Source organism: Choristoneura fumiferana, chromosome 21 (assembly GCF_025370935.1).
Source record: "Choristoneura fumiferana chromosome 21, NRCan_CFum_1, whole genome shotgun sequence".
NCBI classification, from domain to species: domain Eukaryota; kingdom Metazoa; phylum Arthropoda; class Insecta; order Lepidoptera; family Tortricidae; genus Choristoneura; species Choristoneura fumiferana.
Genome location: NC_133492.1, coordinates 16,521,276 through 16,535,962, shown reverse-complemented (window position 1 = coordinate 16,535,962; position 14,687 = coordinate 16,521,276). Strand labels below are relative to the sequence as shown.

The following is a 14,687-nucleotide window of genomic DNA, read 5'->3' as shown; positions in this document are numbered from 1 at the left end:
GGATCTCAATCTATATTTGATACCAAATAGCTGTTGCCCAAGATTTCTTTTATCGCGCGCCTCGGGAACTGTACAATTTTTCGGGATAAAAACTATTATTGTCTTTTTGAGGATTCCAAACTATTTTTACACCGAATCCTATCAAATATAACCTAACCTAACTTAACCCACTTAAGCGTTAAAAAAATCTATAATGGTTCAACCGATTATCAAACTAAAACTTATAACACCCCTCTTTTTGCGTCGGAGGGTTAATTATAAAAGCAATCGTTCGAAGTATACAATTCGATACAGTCTACCAAACTCATTGTAAGTAATACCGCCTTTGATCAAACACCGAATTATTCGTCCATTTTATTCCCGTAAACAAACAACACAAGAACTGGGAAACATGGCTGGATACCTAACAATAGGGCAGCAAACAGTGGCAAAGAGGAAGTGCAGGCAAGCTGTCACCAATTGAATTAAACATTGATCATGTTTACAATCACCCACGATCCAAGACCTGAGGAAACTGGGCCAAGGCACAAGAAATTAGATTAGAAAGAAAGAGAATAAATTATTTATTATTTATAACAGCAGTGACACATAGGTAAAAACAAACATCGTTTAATTAATTTTATTATTTTATTTTTAGTTTAGATTAATTGGATCAGGCGTTACTTTGCGAAAGTCCATTTATCAATGAACTAAAAACAATTACTTTGCTTACCCATGACTTTTCTTTGCGCTTTGATTTGTCACAGGAGAGCAACTTTTTTTTGATCATAGAAATTATATTGTTCATTCATCCTATGCCTAATGTTATTCTTTTTCAATATGTGATGTATTGAGTCTTATATAATAAACAATTTAGACTGCACTTGAATATATACTATTGGGGAAGTATGAGGGATTATAACAAAGTCAAAGTATGCTATGTTTATGAATAAAAAAAATACAAACTGCATAAAACAGAAAACAACACGGAAATACCCAACAGACATACTTGGTCCACTGGAACGCAAGCTTGACGAGCTGCGCATTTGACAAGAACTAAATGACTGGTACCACGAAACTCAGTTTGCGTGGTGAGAAGCGACGCCCGTCATACAGGTTGCGATAGTTAAGCGACAGTCTCTATTCCGAGATGTTATCATAGTACACAGCCCTCGACGAATACACTGAAGAACTCGCGATTTTAAATGAGTTGCATCATTTCGGAAAGAACCAAACAAAATTTATTTCTTGTTATAAGCTTTTCTTTAATTTGCTATGTTTGTTGTTGTTTTGTCAAATTATGCAAGTTCATTTTGACAAACTTTAAGTGGTCGGATTGAATTAAAATTTAGCATACCCAATAACAATAAATACAATCAACACAGTTACTTACCTGTAAATAATCTGGTAGTGAAATTCTGGTGGTCCAGCCAGGATTGTCTCCGCATGACGGACTTGAAATTTGGTACGGAAATGAAGTTTAAGATGACAACGCAAGTACAATTAACAATAGGTTAATATATTATTTTTAAGATAATCTAAATTTTACAGATCTATCACCAAAACCGCTCGTCATCTATGCCCTGCGATCGTCTGCGGAGGAAATGTCAATTTTCCGGCGAGCGTCTCAGTCAGCCGGTATCTCCGTCGATAGCGTATCCAACTTCTCGGGATTATTCAATTTACATAGCATAGGGTTGGAATTCCTGGATGGAAGCAACTACAAGTAGGAGAGATGCCGTGAGACAGACACTATACGGTTTTCAGACTATAGCAATGCTGCCAGCTACTTTAGTTACTGTGAAAACACTAGTTACTATAAAAATTGTTTCTCAATTTATTGAATCATGAATTTTCTCATCTGCGCCCGTGCGATAGCTATGTCTATGGACCAAATGTGATCATGCAGATCCTCCGCCTCTACACTTTAAGAACACACACAAATCACACAAACCGTTTTGTCTAAATCTGTCTAGCGGTTTACCGTGGAGAAGTAACAAAATACACACACGCACGAAGGTCTGTACACCGTGAATCTGAAGATTTATAAGATAAGATATCAGAACAGGAAATTGAACACATACCAGGTGAAACCATTTTGTAATCAATTTGCATTAGGCAGATACATTAATAACAATAATAATAAATATCACGGGACACTTGACACCAATTGACCTAGTCCCAAACTAAGCAAAGCTTGTACTATGGATACTAGGCAATGGATAAACATACTTATATAGTTTCCTTAATTTTGCGAATTCTTTTCAACTTTCAACAGCGCAACCAAAATATTCTAAAGTCTCATTTAAGTTAAGCCAGTGTTTCGAAAACTGTCCTTAACTAACAATAACAAGAAAACCCCCTCTCCTTCCCCACCGAAATATTACAAAGAAGATCAACCCTACAATACCATTAAATACCTCTTTGACAATAGGCTCACCAAAGTGTATGGCACACATCAACATTAATGCAATAATATCGGCAAGGGGATTAGGAGCAACTGACTATACCCAATAGATATTACGAGTACTGCGTGGATCGCCGCTTCCATTCAGAGAGTGTAATTGCTAAAGCTTTTGTCAGCCATATTGAATTTAGGACCTGGGCGACAGAGCTTTGCTCGAACTTTTTTCGTTAAATTCTATGTTCCTATGTTAACTTCTTATTTGTACAAAAACAGAGAAACAAACACGATTGGCTAACGTTGATGAGATACATGGTCAAAAGGACTTATCCCTTTATGGCATCTAATTTGTCAGACATGAACCAGTTTCTTACCTGTTGAAATCATTTCTATTCTCATTTAGAGCCATATCTCACTGGAGATTTATGGGCGAATTAAAAGCTAAGCCAGCGTGCAACGCGTTCGTCGCGAGCGCGCAATAATATCGCAGCGAGTTTGCTGCGTCATCAGTGGTCTCGCCGGAAGACCAGTGCGGGCTCCACCCAAGGAGTTCGCATTTTATGCTGAGGCGGGACCATTTCGGGCACAAACAAATAAGTATTCATATTTTTTTAGTATTTTGTATTCTCATTTTATTTTACTTTTTTGTTTTGTGTGGCCCGAAAAAACTTTTTCATTTCATTTAATTTCATCATAATTATATTTAAGAGCTTAGCTCTTGTCAGTGGAGTAATCCCCCTTCTGTACGCCTCTCTGCCAATGCTTTGAGCTCCTGATACTATGAAATTAACCTTCTCTTTGGCTTGATCCATAAACGCACATTTCGGTCTTCCTCTGCCTCTCCTGCCCTTTATTTTCCCTTCAATGATTATTCTTATGTAACCATCATGTCGTATCAGGTGCCCCAGCATATTCTTCTTTTCTCAATCGTTCTCAGCAGTTAGCTGCGTATAGCGCCAAAAAGCCCTATTATTATTGTACGAGAGTTTACAATATGGCGTTCTTGACGTTATGCGCAGCTAAAACGTCGCTCGCAGCGAAAACGTCGCGCGCTCGCTTCGCTTTCAATTCGCCCGAAATTCGCCAGTGTAATGAGGCTCTAAAGGCTCCCTTTTCCACCAAAGATGTGAGAGGGTGTGTTGCGAGGAATGTGTTTCTTATGAACCAATGGAAACGCTTCATTTACCTAGTCTCGCTCCACGCAGCTGTTTCCACCAGAGAGGTGCTGTGCGAGGATAGGTTCTTAAATTAGCGTTTCTATTGGTTGATGAAAAACACATTCCTCGCCACCAATCCTCGCACATCTCTGGTGGAAACGGAGTCTAAATAACAGCTGCGATTGAAGCGCCATCAAAATTTAAAGCTCACCGTATCGCCTCTCTAATTGTGGTGCACGGAACATCCATAAAGATATCGAGCTCGCAGCAACCTGAGATTAGAGGCTTCTGGACTAAATCCCGGGCTCTATTGTGCTACCTGGCGTACTCAGAGAGATACGTAAAATAATTTATATAACTAGTTAAGTCTCAAGAGTTACGGGAGATGACAGTCATTTCTTGAAACGTGTTAGCGTTTTGTGTGGTGCAGCAAGGTCGTTTGAATGATCACTCGATGAAACATTTGACTTTGAACGGCATATGAATCTAAAAATTACAGTTTAGCATGGGGGGTTAGCAGCAAGCAATTCAACTAAACTACACTCGTGTATAAAAATCAAATCAATCTCAATATGAATCAGTTACTAACAGTACCTACTTACTATAATGCAGTTTTGAAGGGTTTCGGTAGTAGGTATGGTTTGGAGAACATGGTCATGTGTCTCTTGGCTTGAGTTTTTGCTGATTTACATCGTGTTGGTTATTTTGTTTTCATAGTTAGGGACCTGTTGGAACTGACATGTTCATTTTTTTCTCAATGCATCCATAACTCAGTTTATGTTAAGGGTCATTACTTTCCATTAGATGACCAGCATGTTCCTTTCCCTCCTATCATATATAAAACAAAAGTAGAAAAATATATTATTAGAACACTATGAACATAAAAACATCATGTGTTTATTTAACATACAATAACAGCCTACTCATAGGTCACCAAACACCTAATTCCCCAGAAACAATATCACCTAACATTCATTTCAACCCTGTGACACCTCACTACAATAGAAAGGAAGCCACTTTCGAAATACACGTAACCTGATACGTATTGAATGTTCGAGGAAAACTCTGGAGGAAATGGGGGCTTCACCTGTCAAATTTGCTTGTATTCCTCGAACTTGCTTGTCGCTAGGGTATAACATATACGTTCTTTGGTGACGGTTGGTATGTAGACGACATTTTACGTCGAATTTTTGTTGACAAATTCTTGAGAAAACGTTGTTAGAAAACGATTCTACGAATATGCTAATGTGGCACTCAATAAAGATAAACTTTTTAAATATACTACGCTTGTGTTCTAATACAATTTAAAATTCATCCTTAACTCCAGCCAGTACGTGGCAAAAGACGAAGAGGCGGGTGTTCGGAATTTAAATTTGGAACGGGCGTGCCGAAACACGGAGCGTGTGTTCGAATTTCAATGTTTTCGGGTTTCCGATGTTTAACTATTTCACAGAAAAAAAAAGTTTATCCGCCTCCATAGTTTCGCAAAAAAGACTGGTTAGTTTTTTTTTTCTTTATGATCCGCGCTGGATACTGGCAAAAAAAGAAAAATGGAAATTGAATTTAGTACGCGACAAGTGTAAATGTAATACATGTAGTCTGACTTTGACTTTGTGAACAAAACTGCTTGGACTGTCACCAACACCGATATTTTACAGAAGAAAGCGTGCATAAATATAAGTAGGTAAGTATCTGATACGACTCTTTCAGGAGGTTATCAATTAGGTTTAATTACTTACATATTTATTGTTTTTTAATGTTTGTTAACCAGAACTTCGTCATATTTATCAATCGCATTTTTTTTGTTGTTGAGAAGTAAAGTAACTTGGGATTGGGTCCTATCCTATCACTAATCAGGATTTTATAAATGGATACTTTGTGAAATCGAAGGGGCTCTTCCAATATTGTAGACAAACAATATGGAATATGCATGGAACATATTTTGTTCTCTTAAATATTTTATCGTGATACAAAGAAAAGGAAGGAAGAACTAATAAACTTTGCATTCCAACTCATTCTAGAAAAGGGGAATTATGACGTCATAATCCATATCAGATATTTCTGTCTAATTGACAATTCAAAACGTTCATGTCTTCCTGTCTTCTTCAGATATTTGAAATATTGTTTCACAACTCCGATTGTCATTTTTTTTCTTAATTTTTATGTCAAATAGCTGGCAATATTAGAGAAAATAAAAGAAATGCTTATTCCTTATTTGATTTCAATCCGTCAGTACTTACGGCATAATTCATTTACTGCAGTATTTACTTCTCTAGACATCAATACAGCGGCACTTACCTGTAACAAAAAACATTAAATTACTAAGTAATAATAATAATTATATAATATAAAGCAACGATAAAGAGACGATCTTCCTTAAAAATATAAATTTTCGTTTTCCTTTTCAGACACTGCGGTATGAGTGACGAATATCGACGTAGTTTGCCAAATGCCGCCCAGTCCAGCTGAATCATTTTCTTGGCCTCCTTCTCAAACTAGTTTCTGCCTAACCTCAAAATCTGCATGACGTAGTTATGTGTATTCCGAATGTGTGTATATTTGCTCAGGGACTATCAATGCTACAAAGCTGTAATTTTGCACGGATATATATGTAAACTATGCCGACAAAAAAGGACAATAAAATTAAAAATAAAATCTTTTAGGTTACCTCCCACAAACCTTTTGTCATCCAACCCTATAGTGTGGGGTATCGTTGGATAGGTATTTTAAAACCATTAGGGGTTTGCTCAACAATTTTTCGATTCACTGTTTTTTTTTGCGAAATAATCAACTTTACCTTTATCTAAACCGTGGGTGGAAAAATTTGAAAAAATTAAGGATGGTAGTAAGTATATCAAACTTTTAAGGAAAACTATAGCGGCTAAGTTTGCTTGAGAATTATTAGTAGTTTATGAGTAAATAGCAGCCTAAGGTATAAAATATACCTAAACTTAGAAGATTCCGTATAAAATAGGAAATCCTTAGAAAAATATTACTTAATTTTTTCGTAATGGCTAAGGAACCCTATTTTGGGCATGTCAAGCACGCTCTTGGCCGGTTTTTTTATTATTATTTAATTAGTTGTCCTAACCTAAGAGGAGATGGCGTGACATCTGAGCGCTTTTCAGGTCGATTGGCAGGTGCATGCCCAGGATAGGGAAGAGTGGCGAAAGAAAGGGGAGGCCTTTGCCCAGCAGTGGGGCTGGAACATAATACAGGCTGCATAAAAAATATTGTAGTGGCAGTGCCTACCCTGCTGTAAGTATGTTTCAGCTACCTATCTGCTTTATGGATCTAGAAATACAAAACAAACAAAAGGATAGACGAACGGACAGTTAGCGACATTAAACAAGTAGGTCCACTCCGACCCTTTAGGAGACTTAACTGCATACTCCGGCGCGGACCCGTAGGGTTGTCGACGTCTATTTTAGATTAATTACCTACCGGCAAATAATTTTAGAAAGAAAGTTAACTTAAAATTGTCTAATGTCTGTGTCTAGAGAAACCAGACAGATTCCATGCCGTTATATTATTATGCTAAATTTAAAAATATTATTATAAATTCGCCGTAATGGTGATGGCGACTGTATGCCATACTACTCATGTTTACCTACACATAATACTATATATAACTATATTCAAAGTCAAAGTCAATATATGACTAATTTACAACTATTATACCTAATACAAAAAATACGTAAGTAACGAGTACGCGAACGTAAAAGGTGATCATCTTGGGAAGCGAGCGCTTTACTATGCTAATAGGGTTCCCTTTGTTACCCTACGGAACCTTAATAAGACCCGTTAATCAAAGGCAACCCTAGAAAAGTACAAACCTTAGCCCGCTATCGATCTATCAGATAAAACAATCGCCAGCCTCAACACGTAAACCTCGGGCATTATTAACCAAAAAAGGTTTAATGTGACCCGTGCCTTTACCTTTTTTTTCTTTAACGTCCAACAAAAACCTCGATAGCGTTAAATATATATGCAGCCATTCTTATTTACTCGTTAATTTAACCTTTTTTCCGCAAGCCTAAGCTTTTGTGAATAAGAATGAAGACATTTATCTTTTGTGTCAACTGCATAAAGGGTTTTGTTTAACAGCAATGGGATCTATTATACATTTAATGTGTTCAGGTAAACAAAGAAGATTGATAGTAAAGAAGAAGTAAGTATAGTTACACTTATAGCTAAAAAGCCGTGGTGGCCTAGTGTACTCGTGTGTCGTGGCTTCAAATCAGGGCTTGCATAGCTGAGATTTTCGAAATTCATCTGCGACTTTACACATTTCTTTGTACATAGCTTTCTGTTGTTGACTGTAATTTTCATATGTTTTATGTAAAAGAGTTAGTACCAGGGTGACCGAGCTTTGCTCAGGTTAAAACTCGATTATAATTTATCCAGAGATAAGACAAAGCTAGATTGATTTGTCATCCCCAAAAACAACACATACCAAATTTCATCGAAATCTTTGGAGCCGTTTCCGAGATCCCCGAAATATATATATTTTTTTATATATACGAGAATTGCTCGTTTAAAGGTATTATATATATATATTTGATAGATAGAATACAATAAAATACTTTACATTAGTACTTTTAGTACATACCTAATTCACCATGAGCTTTACGGTGAAAGAAAACATCGTGAGAAATTTTGCACAAACATCATTCATCATGGCTCATTAAGTTCGATTCAATTATTCTTTTGGAAACATAGATACAATCGATCATTCCACCGATGTCCAGGTCGGAAACGCACTATCCGTTAGCCGTTGTTTGGCATATAAAAAGCAGCCTTTTAAATTTAACATAACATTAAATTTTTCAAACGCACGCTAAAGACAATACTTCCATTTGAAGTCCTACAAAGGCGGATACATTTCGCTCTCGCCTCAGTATTGGAATTCCAACCAGTAAGATATTGGAATTCTATGTTATCCCATTTCGATAGCATTATACTTATTGTTATAATTCTTGCTCGCTTCCATTCGATATAAGGATTCGCGTTACTCCGTTGAGGTTTAGTTTTTAATCTGTTTTATTACGTGATACTAACGTTCTTGTTATTTTTTGAAGTACCTTCTGAATAAATTCCGATATTACTCTAAAGGGATCTACTTCACCAATGATTACTGGTCTTTACTTCCTTAATTCACCATCGTCATCCCGGCCAATAAACATCCCACTATGGGGCACAAGCCTCCTCATAGAAATAGAGCTTCCTTAATTATCTTTACTATTATTACAAATTCAAAAGCCATCTGTTCATTCTTCAATCTTAAACCGCTGAAACGATTTAAATGAAATTTGAGATTATGGTAAGGAAATAATAGTCTTTACCACAAAATTGCACAACTGTAAAATAAGTCTGAACTGAATTTTTTTTGGGTGTGTCTATGTCTGTATTACAGACTCTGTAACCAATCTAAAATGACGCCACACTGCGTAAATTTCACTTAGGAGCAGGGCTCTGCTAACACTGGAAACACGTAGGTTGAACCCTCGCCACTCGAACTTGCACTTGGCTGTTTTTATAACTTGATTAACTTGAACTAGAGCAGTTCAGAGAATAGGAAACCAAGTTTATACATTTTATTTCCTGCTGTTTCGATCAACATTACATTACAGTAGTTCAAACTTATGCTAAGTAAATTAAGTTTTTTAAAAACAAATAGCTAGCACGCAAGTCGGAAGCAGAACCTATGATCTATCGGGATTTGTGTTTTGCCATTGCACTCTAGCGCACATAGCTACAACAAAAACCGAACACATTTGCTCTCGAAAATAAAATTCACTCGCCCAAAACGAGAAAATGTTTAATTTGTTTAAGTAACTTTACATGCTGTAGGTAAAACGAACTTGTAACAAAGTCATCTCATTTGTCGACAAGTTCTCGGCCTGGTGGGACACAGTAATGACTCGGCGACAGGTTTTCTGGACGATTTTCGGACAAAATTCGACAGTTCGAAATCCTCTCCAGTCTCTAGGCGGATGACTATTTTGTGAAATGTGACGATAAAACATGTTTTAATGTGTCGTTATATTGGCTTATCGTTTGAATAATCGCAAAAGCTAAAAAGAAGAAAGAAAGAATGACAAAGTATTTAAAATGAATAATACGAGTTGCAAATGATACAACTAGAACGTTCGAGAAAAAAGAAAATGTAGGCTCCGATTATGTTGACGGTAGGACGGAAAACAAGCAAATGTCATCATCATCATCATAATCATCAGCCGGAAGACGTCCATTGCTGAACAAAGGCCTCCTCCTTAGAACGCCACAAATAACGACAACTCGCCACTTGCATCCACCGGTTTCCCGCAAGCACGCGGTTTCAAGCAAATGTCTCCTCAATCTAAACTCTGATTCACTCAAGCGTATTATAGCTAAAAACTGAAAGTGGCAAAGCCAAAGTTTCAAATTTGGTGCCGCAGTAAAAAGCTTGACAGTAATCTACAGGGCGGGCCATTAACGACTTGGGCACTGCCCGAAGACTTTATTTCACTTAGCCATAAAGAGAGTGTTAAAATTTCATAGCGTGTGGGAGGAGACAATGTAAGATTCTTTTTCTTTTTGGACGATTTAAAGGTCTGGGTTGTATGAAGCTGAGTTTGATAGTGCTTAGGTTACTAACAAGTATTATTTTGAGATTATTGATATTAAATTATCATTCTGAGGAAAGGTTTATGTCTTATGGCGGGACATATAATGGGCTAAAATGATATTGATTAAAGTAAATGCAGAGGCGTTTGTTGATCTATCGTTGTTCAACTAAGCAAAAAAAAATACTGATTTCATACACTCAAATGTTACATAAGCAATATGTGAAAATTCTACGGGATAGCAAAAAGCAAATCCAACGCAGATAGTAATTAATGTGACAATATTTACTCTTAAGTTTTAGCAGTATTCGATTTTGATCATGTAAAGAATGTGTATAATTCACGGCCCTTTATTTGGGCAGCAAATATGAAAAATGCATGAATTTATAACTAAAAACCCGTGTGGTGTCAAAACAAGATCAAACACTATTAAATTTTCGCCTGAAATGACCCAATTCCGCGTAAACTAGATTAAAATCAGCAATCTTCTGTCCCTTAAGTTCTCGAGGGAAATAATAAAGTTCCCGGGTTAATTTAGTAGGGGCTATAGCGTCATGTTATAGTTATTATAGCTGCAGCTTTTTTGATCATAATTTGAGAAGCTCTATGTTGACGACACGTTTAAAACGTTCAGTGGAGTGATATGAGGGTTTCTGGTACAGGCTACTTGGTGCTAGTATCGCAACGTCCATTTGTCAATTTTGACATTTGCGTCACGTTTGTGATTGGTAAATTGACTAAAATGAGCCAATTACAAGCAAGAGTAACGTCAAATGAACTTGTCGATACCAACGCCATCTCAGTAATATTTTGCAAGTCAAGAACACCACATTGGGTTATGAGCAGAGCTCGGAAACGGTGAGCTGTTTGGAGAGTTTGCATAACATGGACACACCCTGTAATTTAATGTTAGTTGTTTCATGTGTAATTTTATTATACTAACGAAATTATTTTATTTAGACAGCTTTTTTACTACGAGCTTTACGTCGCAGATAAAACGAGCAAAGTGAATTAGAATCTACGGAATGTGTTAGGTCGATTTTTACAGCTCCGTTGCAGTTCGCTTAAGTGGAAAGATATTATAATTAGTCAGTACTCCTTTTGCAAAATATTGTCATGTTAGTTTAATCATAATGAGTAAAGATTTTTTTTGTTTTAAACTATTTATGTCCAGGGTGTATCCATATTAATATCTACACATGACAGTAATGCCATAAGAATACCTATAGGTCACCCTTTCCGAGGTCCGGTTATGAGTGACTAAAGTAGAAATCACTTTGAGCTGAAGCTTCTAAATCATGTCATGACTATAAAACATAATGACTCTGTGTAGTTTATACCTGCTTATCGGAACATGAACCAGCTTATTAAACGTCCGCCATTAGCCGTACATTTCTTATTTGGATTGTACGTGTATTAGACCCACTTAAACGCATAGTATTCGTCGTACCTACTGGTTAATTTTAAAAGCTTTGTCAAAAAGATGAACCGGTTGAGCAGACGAGCATTGGGTAATACGTGGTTATACTGCACACAGAAAACTGGAACAATAGAAAGATTGCAGAGGGCTATGATGGAATGCTCTCCGTACAACATTTTTTCCGCTATTGTACACAACCTCCTCTGATTGATGTCGTGATTCTCGTTTGTAAGAGTCAACATTCATGTAAATTTATGTTTTTAATAAACTAATGTATTTTTGGAAAAAAAATATTAACAGTAATAATAATAATATGCATGGGACAATTGACACCAATCAGTAACAGTTTAACGGATCATTGTTATTTGAAATAATGATCTATTCTATCATCTCCACGAATTCTCCACATTCTGGAAAACCGGTCCTCTTGTATAAGTGTTCCCTAATATTCCGTATGTATAATTATGGGAGACAAAATTCTTTAAAAATAAACTTCTTTTAAAGTTTTACTTTCTGAAACTAAATTTCAGATGCAAGCTTATAAACTAACATAAAACATTCCCTGTAACGTGGAGTAAAACTTTAAATCGGAATTTCGCATAATTTAAAATTCAGAAAGATTTTGTAGCCGCCAGTCTGGCTCGAAAAGGAAATGTGTTTCGTACGACTCCGGACGACATTGGTAATACATTTAAGGAAACAACCCGAGTTAGCTATATTATGCTTCAGCATCTATTTAGCAAAAATATATATTATTATGATAACGATGCAACGGGCTAAAGCTGTTCTTGGAGTTTCTTTGCGTGATAGAATTCAGAATACGGAAAATTCGCTGAGGGACTAAAATCATCGACATAGCTCCAAAAATATGCAAGTTCAAGTGGCAATGAGCGGGCTACATCGCTCGAAGACATGATCATTAGGGGAGAGAAGTTCTCGAGTGGCAACCATGAACCAGAATGCCAAGCGTTGGCAGGCCACTTACTAGTAATTAAAACGATTAAAACGTCACACAGAAGCAACTCTCTTTCGGTAGGTACTTAACCTAGACGTGGGTCACCAGGTTTTTATTTAGGTTATCAGTTCAACATATTAACACTTTTTATTTAATGACCTGTTGTGCTTCACATTAGACATTCGGTGATAATTCTTGGTGTTAAATTGTTCTTTGCTTCTTTTCTTGTTTACTTTGCGCAAGGACTCACGAGATTTGTTCCTCTTACTCCTTGATGTGTTTCCGACTATTATTATTTATTATTACAATATAAATATATTTATTATTACACTATGATCCTTTTCGTAATTTGAACTATGCTCCAATTGCTGCATGATTTTCTTCCAATTTTCAATTGCACCCTGTGTGATAAAAAACTTAGATAATTTCAGTATCTTTTGATTTTTATTATGTACCTACTAGCCGAGACTCAAACTATCTGTGTACCGAATTTCATCTAAATCAGTTCAGTGGTTAGCAGGTGATGAAATAACAAACAAACAAACAAACTTACAATTTTTAATATAAGAACAGCGACAGTCTAGACGGGTTATTAAAATAATATATGAAACTAACATCTACCCGCGGTTTCGCACGCGCAAATCATTGGATACAGCAGTGACTTGAAATTCCTGGACATTACAAAATTTTCTGTGGGAATTACCAAAAATTACACCGTGCTTTTCGTGACGTTGCATTAAAAGCAACCATCCCAAATTTCATGACTCTAAGCCCAACAGTTGTTATTTCGAGATTTTATTCCTATCCCGTGGGAATATTGGGATAAAAAGTAGCCTATATGTTATTGTCCCGCTTTCTACATACCAAATTCCATCTAAATCCGTCCAGCCGTTTTAGCGTTATGGAGTAACAAACATACACACACACACACAAACATAAACTTTCGCATTTATAATATAATTAGCATACAAAAAATACGTGATATCATGGAATATCCCACGTCATTAACACAATAATAATTAATACTCAAAAACCCTTTAAAATATCAATCAAATCGCAGTCCACTTCCAATCTAAGGCTGTCCGCAAACGTGATTCCGGGACCGCTGTATAAATTGAAAATGTCGATTTCATCCTGGTCGCGGTGGCGTGTTTGGTGAACGCTCACAACTGAAAAAATGAAGCACGCTTTTTGAATTTTAATGTGCCTCGGACATTTACTCGGGAGATCCATATTTTTTATTACATTACCCTAGAGCTTCGTGAATTTGGGAAACCAGTGAACGTAGGCCTTACAACACTCGAAGAGAGCTTAGAAAATGGTTAAAGACAGAAAGAAAAGAAGTTAAAAGAATGAGAAAACAATTAACAAAACAAATGAGAAAAGAAAATGTAACAATAAGCAACCAGAACCACGAACTTAGCTTCGAGTACGAGTACTACCAGTAAGTGTCAACATACATTTTTGTGTTTTATGTATCAAAGTACCAGAATTCGCTCATACATTGCAATGTGAAACGATTGTAATATTAATTTGAATAGAGTTTTGGAATGCGTCAGCGGTTTTGTAGTGGTGTCGATTTGCAGCAGCTGAGGCAATTGGTTTTTGTTTTTAGATAATGAGTTAAAACAATAGACGAACTTAATTCACAATATAATAACGATCTATGTGTATTCAGACTACTCAAAAAATATGTCAATTTTATTGATTAGTAGTTTCAAAAAAACTGTTGTACGGTTTTACAAAATCCTGAACCAGTTTTTAATAAAAATGCAATCCGTCGGCAAGCTTACTAAACCTGTTGGAATAAAACCAATCGCTCCACATGGAAGTTTAAAACACTTGGTTTATTTGCCATTCGATATCCGTTTTATTGAATTGTAAAATATTCAAATTGCGTCCGTCGTGGTTCGGTTTGTACAGCTGTGCATGTTGCTTAATGATCAAATTGGTGAACGTGTTGGATGAATGGACTTCAAAAATGGAGGAGGTTCTACTACCATGGGACAATAGACACCAATTGACCTAGTCCCAAACTTAGCAAAGCTTGTACTGTGAGTACTAAGCAACGGATAAACAAACTTATATATGTCGGCGGCCAATCGTAAGATCGCCAGATCACGAAATTCCTAGGCATATCATGAAATGGCGCCATTTCATGATT

The 14,687-nt window shown here is 36.4% G+C and overlaps 1 protein-coding gene across 4 annotated transcripts in view; it reads right to left on the bottom strand.

Moving 5' to 3' along the window:
• Positions 1-14,687, bottom strand: part of nAChRalpha1 (nicotinic acetylcholine receptor alpha1) — a 372,458-nt gene that overhangs the window by 173,805 nt on the left and 183,966 nt on the right. The window contains exon 2 of one of the 4 annotated variants that reach the window (XM_074103994.1): positions 5,781-5,838. The exons of 2 other annotated variants lie outside the window; for them this stretch is intronic. The gene's annotated coding sequence lies outside the window, so the exon portion shown is untranslated. Of the gene's footprint in view, positions 1-5,780; positions 5,839-6,631; positions 6,703-14,687 lie in introns of those variants that run through there. One more of the 4 variants, XM_074103995.1, reaches the window with a different exon arrangement.